The 13,313-nt window shown below is 44.3% G+C and overlaps 1 protein-coding gene across 4 annotated transcripts in view; it reads right to left on the bottom strand.

Moving 5' to 3' along the window:
• DYNC1I2 (dynein cytoplasmic 1 intermediate chain 2) overlaps positions 1 to 13,313 on the bottom strand; it is a 1,851,236-nt gene that overhangs the window by 276,410 nt on the left and 1,561,513 nt on the right. The gene's annotated exons all lie outside the window — the stretch shown is intronic.

The raw sequence follows: 13,313 nt of genomic DNA, 5'->3' as shown, positions 1-13,313 counted from the left end.
GCATAAATTTGCAAGTCATTAGCACAGTGCAGTTACAATATAGTACTGAGTCATTGTCACTTTTCAGGTAAAACTGTCAGCAGCTGTCACTATTATTCACATAAGTAGAAGTCGTTATCACAATGATGAATGCACAACTCACATTTGGCTCTTTCTCCACTTGCAGTGATTGCAATACACCCCCACCCCTCCACCCTACTTTCATTTATGTCATGTATACAATTTCAAGAAATGTAAGCAGTCTAGGAGGAAAAATGTAGACATTACATCTTCAATTGGTGTTTTTTCATGAGAAAGTGGCTGGAATAAGAGGATTTGTGGTGTACTGTATGAATAATTTGAATATATATATATTATTGTTGACAGCCTTGCATCCTCTGATTTGCCAGAAAATCATAAATTGTTTTTAACTATAAGGCAATGACAATATCCAAACTCATATGTTGCATTTATTTGAGACTATTCTGCACTGCTGTGGTAAAATATTTCCTGTGCTTTTGAACTATGAAGTCATTCGGTTGAGTTACTGATTATAGTCTTGCTCCTTTATTTATTATTAAATATATTTAAACTTCCCTTTGTGGGTGAGATACCAGAGGCATATTTCACCCATTAGACTATTTGCATATCTGTTTGGTGAGCTACCCAGGGTGTAAAGTAGCTGGGGACATATATATATATATATATATATATATATGTACACACACACACACACACACACACACACACACACACAGATTTATGTGTGTATGTAGATATATATGTAGCTGGAGATATAAATATATAGATATGTACATGTATATATATAAAATACATATATATATAAAACATAGAAATATAGATATAGAAATATAGAGATGGGTGCATTGCTTTTCACGTGCCTCTGTGCAGGTATATTACATCAGAATGTTGTATTGCATTGTGTTTTTCAGGTGTGATTTCAAGTGTAAAGCAACACAGCCACCACCAAAGATGCCATCTGTTGGGGAGAAAGCAAGCATTTACCTGTTGGGTGAGGAAACTGACTGTGATGGTTGTAGCAGTGGTTCAGACAATGGTATGCACCTTGATGTACCACATAATGCCAACCAGAGTGAGGATGATGATTATAACTCAGAGGATGACATTCCACTCGCATGTCTGTGTGAAAAGGCCATTGCCTGTGATACGGATGATGCCCCTGTGCCCGCCATTCCTGAAAGACAACTACGAGTTGCCAAAGCAGACATGACCAGTAATTATGACACTGACCATGACAGTGAGGATGAGGTGCCACTTGCACACCTAAGGAAGGTGCCCACACACAAGATGGCCACACACAATGGCCACCAAGTCATTCAGAGTATGATGCAGAGGATGACTTGCCTTTATCTGTGTTCACAAAAGCACGTGGTCTGACTGACACAAATATGCAGTCCTCCACAGTGCATTGCACTGCAAGCGCCGACAAGGGTGTGGATGTGCCTTCGACTGTGCATGATGTGGGAAGTAGTCCAGAGAATGGTGATTGGGATGGAGAAAATCCTCTAGATTTGAGTCCAAGTAGCTCCTTATCAGACAATGATATGGGTGTGCCTCAGCAGGGAGCATGTGTCAGCAGTTCACTACCAAATGCAATCAGTACAGTTGCTACTGACATTGAGAGAGCACCATCTCTCAACCCTTCAGCCCTTCCCATTCCCAACTGTTCCTTGCGACCCAGTCAGGTACGCTGAGAGCATGCCCACCACGTAAGACCACGTGGGAAAGACACCTCCAAACTTTACACATTGAGGAATTTGTGGGGCCAGTAGGACCAATAAATCACTTGGGCTCAGATAGCACAGAGATGGACTTCATGAATTTGATGTTCCCAGAGGAGCTATACACCCGTATTGCTAATGAAATAAATCGCTATGCTGCACAGAGGCAGGCCGCAGCAGCCAAGGTTGATACACGGTGGAGTCCTGTTTGCCCAGAAGACATACGCACATTTCTAGGTGTCAGAATATACATGTCTACTGTACATGTTCCTGAACTGAGGCAGTACTGGGAAACGCACCATGTATATGGTCGCTTCCCAATAGCAGAGTACACGACCAGACATAGGTTTGAAAAAATTCAGCAGTACTTCCACTGCACCGATATCAGCCTGAGCCTACCACAGGGCTCTGGGGGTCATGACAAGCTACATCACATACGGCCAGTACTGGATGCAGTACTTCATGCATGCAGGACACGTTGCAATGTGCATCGTGAGGTGGCTGTAGATGAAGTCATGGATGGCTTCTGTGGAAGATTGACATTTAGACAGTTTATGCCTGGTAAGCCCGAGAGGTATGGCATTAAGGTGTGGGTGTTGGCAGACTCGACCAATGGGTATGTACGTGAATTTCAGGTATACACTGGAAAAATGGAGCAGAATACAGAGGTCTTGGCTGGCACACAGATTTTTGGTTGACTTAACTAGGGGACTGATTGGCACAGCAATTGCTGAAAGATGATCTATACTGTTGTGGAACCATGCGCACCAATAGGTCAGGATGGCCTCTAACATTCAACAGACAGGCCATTGGAAAAGCAGCTCGAGGCTACTACAAGCAAGTGCAGAGTGGACCACTGCTAACTGCTGAATGGAAGGATAGCAAACCAGTATTCCTCCTGTCAACTAACTGTAACCCAACCTTGCCAGTCTCCAGCACATATAGGAGAAAGCATGATGGAAGAAAGGCATCCATGTCCACCAGTTGTAAACATGTACAACAGTTACATGAATGGGGTGGACCGAGCAGATCAGCTCAGGACACAGTATCCCAGTGCCAGAAAGACCCGCAAATGGTGGCTGTACTTGTTCTGGTTCTTATGGGATGTGGCCATTGTCAATGCTTTCATTATATTCCGTGAAAGTATCAGCCATCAGCAACTGTCACACTCTGGACGTGCTATTCCAGCAACACAGTTACAGTTCCGAAGGAGCCTAGGCTTGCATCTACTTGCCAGTTACACGAAGAGGAAAAGATGCACTGAGATTACTGTCCCAGAGGCTGTGAGCCGATTTGAGCATGGCTCTCACTTTCCGGTGAAATGGCGTAAATCAAGATGCAAAAACTGTGCCAGCAAGGGTAAATGTGCTGAGCCATCATGGGGGTGCCCGACTTGCAAGGTCAACCTGTGTGTCGAATGCTTTGGCGAGTACCATGGCCATAAATTTCTCCCATAGTGCTGTTGTCATAGCTAAGCATGGCCTTGGGTGTGCCACTGTGATGTAATGTTTCCCTCCGGGAAAGGACACATGCAAAAAGAAACAGCCTGGGTCAGTCTTGGTCTTTTGACATGTTGCCTTGATGTAGCTCTCCACTCAGTCTCCCTCCCTTCAGGTGTAGTCAATGTATGTAGGTCAGGGCAACAGGGTTTACATTAGCTCCTCCCTTCCACTCCTAATGGCCATTGCCGGAAGGACACATGTAAATGGAAAAGGCAGAGGTAAAGCAGAGTGCCTCACCTGTTTTTTCAGTGTATATGTGCCCTTTCTGTGCCCCCATGTCAGTTAGCAGCCAAGCCCTTCAGCACCAATGTCAGGAAGGTCCCTCTTCATTCTTTTTTGCCAACTGCTCTTAGGTTGGTGGGTGCATTGCTGGGGGCATACCCAGCCAGCATGGATCTTGTGATCCGCCTGGATCGCAGTTGGGAACTTGGAGACTCTTCAGCTCCGTCCCATAGTGCTGCTGTCCTAGGTAAGCATGGGCTTGGGGGTGTCACTGTGGTGCAGTGTTTCCCTCCAGGAAAGGACACAAGCAAAAAGACACAGCCTGGGTCAGTCTTGGTCTTTTGACATGTTGCCCTGATGTAGCTCTCCACTCAGTCTTCCTCCCTTCAGGTGAAGTCAATGTATGTAGGTGAGGGTAGGAAATGTATGAAGGTCAGGACAGCAATTAGTGAGTTACTTCAGTCCCTCATCCCTTAGGGCCATTGCTGAATGGGAACATGTAAAGAGAAAAGGCAGAGGTAAGGCAGACTGCTGACACTGAAAGAGGTCATGAGACCATAGTGGTATCAGCAGTCTGAGTGGGCAGCCAGCACAGCTATGGGACACTACAGATAACCAACATCTGGAGCCCCATTCCTGTCCTTGGCATATTAGTGGAGCGGCAGTCCTTACCCTGCTTTTTCTCTTTACAAGTGCCCTTGCTGTGCACCCTTGTCAGTGTCCACCCATACTTTATTTCAGGTAAGGTAAGACTGTCTTCTGCTGTTCAGATGTTTACAGAATGCCTTCATGCATGGCTTGATGCGCAGGGTTGGTGGATCTACAATCTGCCATAACGGCATCACAGCGGAAGATGTTCACCTGTTCAGACCGCGGAAGATGTTCACCTGTTCAGAAGGGATGGCATTCACCTAACTGAGGAGGGCATTGCGTTGTTCTTGACCAACCTCCACAATGGCGTGAGGAGAGCCATGCAAGATTGCTAACATGCAGCTTGTGAGAGGAATGGAAAATGCCCATGACCAAGTCAGACCAGTATAGTAAGTAAAACACTATTATGAACTGTGCTGTGCAAAATTCATTTCTCTGAGCTTGGCAAATAACTGTTATGGAAATTATAATTTTGTTTTCATATTTTGGTAAATAACTTTGCAAGGGAGCATCTGAATGTGCCAAGTAATATCTCATTTTGAAGAAAGTATTGCTGGTTCCAACATGGTAAAATAATTGTGCCTGTATGTTTGACACGTGTAGATATCAAAGTTTGTTTGGGCTTATGGTTATGGAAATTATGATTTTTTTCATATTTTGGTAAATAACTTTGCAAGGGAGCATCTGAATGGGGAAACCTTACATACCATGAGGGAGCATTTCCATTGGGAAGGCCAGGATTACTCAGAATCCAAGAAAAGGCTCAGAGACTTTCTTTTATTACCTCAACACAGACCCCTTGCTATTCCGCCAGTATTAGATATTGTGGATGATGTGTATACTGAGTCCAGCTTAAATCCTGACTCCTTACCTCCAGCCCCAGTTAAACCTGACAGATATTACAGAGTCCCTGACTCACACAAATTTCTGTATAAAAGCCCTGTTGCTGACCCTGAAACTATTTCTCAGGGACCCAAAGGGATTAAGGCCTCATCAGGAAAAAACCCAGTTCCCTCTGACAGAGATTCCAGAGCATTAGACAGATGGGGAAAGAAAGTATATATGTCTGCAACTTTAGCAATGAGAGCCTTAAATTGCCAGTTTCACATGCTAAAATAGCAATTTTTGATGTCTCAGTTGAAACAAAAAATGCTTCCAGATTCAGATCCTCCTAATTTTAAAGAAATACAGGATTTATTGCATGCAGCACTTTGCAATGTGGTTTTGATTCTTTAGAGGCCTCCTGTAGAGCAGCAGTTACATGCTCTGTCATTAGAAGGCATGCTTGGTTAAAAGAACATACGTTACCAGATCATGTTAAAGCAAAATTATTGGCTGCACCTTTGGAGTGGGATGTGTTATTTGGAGTTAAAGCAGAAGAGATATTAAAGAAGATGGAAGATACGGCAAAATCTATGCAAACGGTGAAGGATTTCTTACAGGTTCAGCCTCCTCGATTTAGCAGAAATTGGCCAACAAAGAACTGGTCCTTTCCAGTTACATACAGACCTCAAAGGGGCAGATACAGATGTCCAAGAGGTAGAGGTCAACCACAAGGTCCTTACAGGTCTCGACAATGGGGTGCACCAGGCCAGAAGGAAGAGGAAGACAGGCCCCAACCATATAAAAAGCAGCCTCAATGACTTCCCACTACAGCTGCCAAACAACTCTCTCTTGGCAGCCCCCTTAGGAGGAAAACTGGCACTTTTCTATCACAATTGGCATTGGATCACCAAAGACAAATGGGTTCTCAACATTGTATCTCAAGGTTACAGGTTCCACTTTCACACTCTGCCAAGGTTAAAAGGAATGCCAAATCTGCCACCAAATCAATGGGCAGAGGCTCAAAAACAAATTACAGCACTCATGGACATGAGAGCTATTCAAAAGGTACCACCACAGGAGCAAGGACAAGGATTTTACTCAAGACTCTTTCTGGTTCTCAGAAAAGACAAAGCCTAGAGGCCCATTCTGGATCTTTCTTCTCTAAACATGTTCCGAAATTCAAAATGTTGACACTACAGCAGCTTCTTCCCATATTGGGCAAGAAACCTTGGCTCGTGACCTTGGACCTCAAGGAGGCATACCTGCATGTCCCTATCAGACAAAACTGCAGAAGATACCTCAGATTCATAGCTGGTTCAATGCACTATCAATTCTGTGCACTGCCCTTTGGCTTATCTACTGCGCCCAGGGTCTTCACAAAGTGCCTGGCACCAGTAATTGCATTTTGCAGACAGAAAGGAATTCAAATTTATCCGTACCTGGATGACTGCCTGATTCAAGCAGAGAGCAAGGACATTCTTCTAAAGCATCTGGCATTCGTAAAAAAGTTAAGTTGCCTGGAGTACACAGTAAACAAAAAGAAATCAAAACTAGTGCCCTCACAAGCGATAATATTCCTGGGTGCCAGCTTGAACACAACGGCCCAGATGGCTTATCTCACGCCAGATAAGCAAGGACAACTGAGCCAATACTTTCAATTGATGGTAACAAAGACCCAACTCCCTGCAAGAAAAATTCTGCAGGCCTTGGGTTACATGGCATCTTGCATACTACTAATTCCATATGCCAGACTGCATATAACGAAACTACAATGGTACCTAAAGAGTGTATGGTCTCAACACTGTCAAAGTTTGGAAACAGTTATACCACTAATTCCTTGCCTTCAACAGGAGTTTCGATGGTGGGCTCAAGCTTGTCACTTCAACAAGGGACAGCCTTTCACTCAACCCACAACAGATGCATCGGATTACGCCTGGGGAACACACATGGCAGGAAAATGTATTCAGGGTGAGTGGCCCGCAGAACAAAGGCATCTTCACATCAATCAAAAAGAGATGCTAGCTGTACAAAATGCCCTTATAGCTTTCAAGGACCTGCTGCATCCAGGACAACTATTACTAAAGACAGAGAACACCACAGTTATGTGGTATATAAACAAGCAAGGGGGTACACACTCCTACCCCCACTGCAGACAAGCCATGACCTTGTGGAACACAGCTATAAACTATCAAGTTCATCTACAAGCACAATTCCTGCCAGGAGAGAAAAACATGCTGGCAGACGACTTAAGCAGAAACATCATGGATCCCCACGAATGGGAATTGAATCCACAAATATTCAGAATGATAACACAGAAATGGTGGAGCCCAGACATAGATCTGTTTGCATCCCCAATGAATTGCCAGCTAAAGAAATTTTGCACAAGGAGTTACCATCCACAAGCATGGAAAGTGGATGCCCTCTCATTCAGCTGGAAAAACCTACAAGTATAAGCTTTCCCTCCGCTACCTCTCCTTCCAAAGGTACTCATAAAAGCCAGGCAAGAAGAGCCAAAGATGATCCTGATTGTACCAGACTGGCCACGCCAGCACTGGTACCCAATCTTAAAGAACTTAGCACAAGAACCACCCGGATTTTGCCTCAAATCCCACATCTGCTGACTCAGCACAACAATCAGATACTTCACAGCCAGCTAAAGACCTTAAACCTAGCTGCATGGAAAATTCCTTAGTCAAGCAAGCAATGCCTCTCTCCAAAGCTGTTATAGGTTCATAGGTTTATACTAGGCTATCTGCCCTAAGGCATTTATAAGCCTAGCCCAAAGTTTTATGGCTTACGCCACCCCTTATATGAAAAAATACTGTGCCCATTAGTTTGTTGTGCCTCTGCCCAGCAGTGACACAGAGATGATTCCTGGGGTAAACCTACGATCTCCCATCCACAGGTCAAGATTTCTCTTGAACAGAGCCAGCGAGGTGCTCTGCCTCACATGGACCGGGATTTTATTCCACAGCATAGGCAGTCTCTGAGTGATAAATCTATCCCTCCAGCACATCCTATTTATATCCGTGCTAAGGTTTAAGTCGCTTGCTCTAGTGGTTTTGGTGGATTTGGATTTTTTGAGGTGGAGCATGTCCATTTATTCCGGGTTGGACATGGCCTTATATGTCAGGCACATGTCACCTCTGAGCAGACGGTATGCGACTGAATAGAGCTGGAGTTTCTTCAATCTGGCAGCCTATGACAGATTTTGGAGTCCCTTTATCCTTTTGGTGAGGAACTTTTGGGGTCTCTCCAATTGCTGCAGATGTCGGGTGAGATACATCCCGAATGGGGCATTGTACTCGATCATTGGTCTGATAAGTGAAGAGTACAGGGGAACAATGACCTCACTAGATCTGGATGTGAATCCTTTCATGATCAGGTGGGCAATGTAGAAGGTCTTTCTAACCACTTTAGCAATGTGAGTGTCAAAAGAAAGGCCACTGTCAACCTGGGTCCCCAGGTCCCTGATAACCTCTTCTGTGCTTAGTGGATTGCCACCTATATGGTAGCTTGGGGTTACCTTGTTTTTCCCGAAGGGTATGACTATACATTTTTTGTCGTTTAACTTCAGGCCATGGCTCTGGCACCAGTTATCTGTTTCCGTGAGTCCCTTCTGAAGGATATCCGTGTCCGATGCACTTTCCACTATGGTGCCCAGTTTGCAGTCGTCTGCAAACTTTGTCAGCCAAAGTCCTTCCATGTTGGCCTGTACTTCTGAGAAGTAGATGCCGAACAATAGGGGGCCAAGGACCGAGCCCTGTGGGACACCACTTGTGACCGGCTTGGAGTCTGACATAGCGCCAGCAACTCTAACCCTGTGGGTTCTGTCCTTAAGCCAGTTTGCAACCCATCTTGTGACATATGGGTTTACATTTAAGCTGGTCAGTTTTTCTACAATACCCGAGTGGGGTATTGTGTCGAAAGCCTTTGCAAGGTCAAGGTAGGCTGTATGGACTGCCTTTCCCTCATCAATGGCCTTGGTGACTGTTTCAAGAAGTCGACCAAGTTCAAAAGGCATGATCTGCCCTTGACGGCCAAACTGGGTCGGGTCCAATGTCTGCAAGTCCCCTATATCTTTGTTTATGAGCTCCATTATGATCCTCTCCATAGCTTTGCAGACTAGACTTGTTAAGCTTATGGGGCGGTAATTACCAGGGTCCGTAGAGGCACCGCCTTTGTGGAGTGGGACCACAGTTGCCGTACGCCACTCCTTGGGCACGTATCCTGTGGTAAGGCTGAGATTAAACAGCTGCCTTATGTGCAGGTTTAATTCCTCATTTAGCTCGTGTAGCACACAGCCGGGACACCATCCGTCCCATTGATGCTGTGTTTTTAGCTTTAGAGAGAGCAGCTTTCACCTGCGCATTTGAGATGTCTGGGAGGCTACACTCTGCTGGGATAGTTATCTCTACTTTATGGGGGGAGAGGGGGGTGAAGTTTGCACTGAACCTGTCTGCCAGTATGTTGGCAATGTCTGTGGGTTCAGTGATTTTTGTATCATTTTGGACTAATTCTGAGCATATCTGGGAGTTTCCACCCAGGTTCCTAACATAGCTGAAAAAGGCCTTATGATTGTCCTTTGAATCCATGGCAATTTTTCTCTCAAAATTGGCCTTAATTGATTTTATGAGTGCTCATATTTTTTTACTAATAATGATCAGGGTGACTTCCTTTTATGGATTTTGTTCTATCATGTAATAGCTTTCTCCTCTTACTGTAAAGTTTGTTAATGGCTGGGGTCCACCAGACTGGACGTTTGCCCTTTGTGGAAAGAGTCTTGGTTTTATTTGGGATTGCCTGAACCATGCAGTCCTGGAGGTGTTCATAGAAGGCATTTGTAAGGGCTTCCGCAGCTTGGGTTGTGGTTTCCACTGGCTCAGGGGCCTTGAAGGATACCACACCAGTCTTGAGTAGTGTGAAGTTTGCTTTAGAGAAGTTCTTCACTGTGGTCTTTTTTGTTTGGGGTGGGGGCGGGATGTGGATTTCCAGTGAGATTAGTTTATGATGAGATTTCACCAATGAGGGATATACTTCCGGTGTGGAGCATTTTGTCCCCATGCTTGTGATAATGAGATCTAGTATATTTTCTCCTCTCGTGGGAACAGTGACTAGCTGTTCCATGGCATTTGAATTTATGAACTCCAGGAACTGTTGGGCTAGAAAGTTAGGGCTTGAGTAATGTTCCCAGTCTATATTCGGGTAGTTGAAGTCACCCAATATGATGGTGTTTAGAGATACATTTATACCCTCCAGTGTCTTCAGGAAGGCTGTGTGGGGTTCCTGAGTTTGAGAGGGTGGCCTGTAGCATGCTACAATTTGTAGAGCAGTTTTGCCTATGGTTAGTTGCACCTGGATGGTTTCCGAAGCTTAGGCGTTGCCACCAACCTGGAGGTGTGGGTATCCTTTATGAATATGGATACACCTCCTCCTTTTGTGGTGTGGTCCGTGTTTTGGGGCCGGAAGGCATGATATGAGGTAAAACCTAATAGTGCCGGGGTGCTCTCAGGAGCCTTGAACCAGGTTTCAGTTACAGCACAGACATCGATGTTCTCCATACTGAGAAGGGCCTCGAGTGCGTGCATTTTGAGATTTAGACTTCTGGCATTGAGCAGCATTACCCTCAGTTTCTTCCCATTTTTGTTTTCTAGGGTGGAAGGTTTAGAATTTGAGCCTTGCCTAAAAAAGGCACTATGGGGGTGGCAAGAGCCTTAGTCAATATCCGGAATCCCAGGGGTGACAGGTGCAAGCCGTTTATGGATGTCATTCTGGAGGCCAGAAGGCCTAGTACCAGGAAAGCCTATTCGGATAAATGGAAGAGATTCTGTGCCTGGAACCAGGCTCACAGCCTTGACCCTCTTGTCCCAAACATTCCTCAGATACTACAATATTTAACTGAGATGCTGGACAAGGGCCTCTCCTTTTCATCCATCAAGATCAACGCCTCTGCCATTTCTGCTCAATACACCACGGATCCACCAATTTTCTCTAATCCTTTGCTAAAACAGTACCTCAGAGGGGCTAAAAACATAAGACCACCCCGTAAAGCACCTACTCCAACTTGGGACCTTAACCTTGTTTTGGAAAAATAACTTTACCTCCTTTTGAGCCAGCTAACACAGCAGAATTAAAATATATCTCTTGGAAAACTGCTCTGCTACTGGCAATAACATCAGCACGAAGAGTTTCAGAATTACAGGCACTAATGGCAGTGGAACCTTTCCTCATTTTCCACCAGGACAGGGTGTCTTAAAGAACTAACCCTACGTTTATGCCAAAGGTAGTATTAAGTGTGGCTCTAAACCAAACTATTCACTTGCCAACTTTTTATCCAAAACCACAGAATAAAGGGGAGAGACTACTGCATTCTTTGGACATTCACAGGCAGTTACACTTTTACTTGGACAAAACCAAAGCTTTCAGAAAATCTGAGCAATTATTGGTAGCATATGCTGCAGGAGCACAGGGAAAAGCCATTTCAAAGCAGACTATTTCAAAATGGATAGGACATTGTATACGTTTCTGCTATACACATCATGGGAAACCTGTATCTAGCAGCATTAGATCTCACTCCACCAGGGCAACAGCCACTTCAACTGCCTACCTCAGAGGAGTACCTACCAAGGATATTTTGGAAGCAGCAACATGGAGTTCTGTGCATACCTTCACCAAGCATTACCATTTGCCTTTATATTCCAAATCCAGAGCTGGCTTTACCACTGCTGTGCTGCAGGGCCTTATAGCCACCCCTAATGCCTTATAGAACCAGCCACCCTACCTCAGCTTTGGGATTCCACCCAAGTGTAATGACTGCAGCAGTGTAACACGACGAACATAGTACAGTTTTGTACCTACCATAAATGTAGATGTTCGAGTGTAAACACTGCTGCAGTCCAGGTTACCCTCCCTCCTTCCCCTCTTACTTGTTGGTACGTACCTATGTCTTCTACCCTTCACTACCTATGGGGAGTATTTGCTGGTAACTGAAAGTTGTTGTTTGCTTTTCTTATGTATACTTTACTAGAAATTTGAATTGCCTACCTATTTGGGGGCACCTGACATCTGGGGCAAGAAAAACTGAAGAAAATGGCGTCAGCTGCATCTTATATACCCCTGTCACACTGACGTCAGGGAGGAGGCAACAGCAACCGGCGCCGGACCAAGACTTTGGAACTCAGGCCGACTGGGGAATCGCCTGACGGCAGGATAACCCAAGTGTAATGACTGCAGCAGTGTAACACGATGAACATCTTCAAAAGGTCCTATTCAGAAAAACAGCTGCTGGCCTTCCTTCTGAAGAATAACAGGAGGTTATAACAATCTCTACACAGGAAGGTCGTGGTACTGCAGTGAAAGTAGTTTCAAAGCCATCAGAGCAGAAGCCACATGAGTGGGATCTGAAAGGTGAATTTTAGTAGGAGAAGATCAATGTTGAACATCATCTGCTGCCCTTGTTTTATCTTCATTATCTTTATCTTTGTCCTGAAATGTAGATGGTAAAAGATCTTTCAAAACTGTGTTCTTTCACTCTTGTATGGAGCAAGGGAAAATGCCCTTACAAATGTCAGGAGACCAGTAGGTATTCCAGCTCCAGACATGTCACACACAATTTGTAGGTATCCTAAAGCAGAATTCTGTATCCACTTCGGGCTCATTTCCTGAAGTCTTTGTTCAAAGTAGTGGTAAGCAAGAGGCTACTAAAATAAAAACGAACTAATGAGGTCACTATCCCAGCAGCTACCATGTAACCAACAATGACAAAAAATACAACTATAGAATTGTACCACTATATATTATACAATTATAACTATAACAATGAACTTTCATAGAATCGCCAAAAATCTTCCAGCTAGGCCCAAAAACACACAGTTGCAACATTAGAAGGGGGCAAATAAAGAGGCTTTTTTAAGCTATATAAGAGAGTAGAAAAAATTGTTGACAAACTTAGTGATAACTAAGCATTTCAAATAAGTTTTGGACTTACCTGAAGGAGTGCTTTGGAGATTTGTCTGACTGCCACAGTGGCAAAAGAGATCTGAAATTTTTTTTTTTTTTGGGGGGGGGGGCATGTGCATTATGGGATTAGGGAAGATCAAGCACTTGAAATGTAGTATTTCACATCAGTAAAAGTGGATAGACAGGATAATGAGCTCACGTCTTTTAACTCATTACACTAGGGTGACACCTCCAGGTGTTTCTGTAGATATAGCCAACTCCTTCTCTAGGTGTCAAATATTGCTTGTTCATATTTGCAGTAATAATTTCAAACCGTGTCACATACAAAGTAAAACATTTCATCTTAAAGCTTGCACAGTTGCAAACACAACTGTATTGATGTTTAATCTCTTATCTACTGCAGGTGAAGATA

Source organism: Protopterus annectens, chromosome 6.part1 (assembly GCF_019279795.1).
Source record: "Protopterus annectens isolate FY-2018-M chromosome 6.part1, PAN1.0, whole genome shotgun sequence".
Taxonomy (NCBI): Eukaryota; Metazoa; Chordata; order Ceratodontiformes; family Protopteridae; genus Protopterus; species Protopterus annectens.
This window is presented reverse-complemented; position numbering and strand designations above follow the sequence as displayed.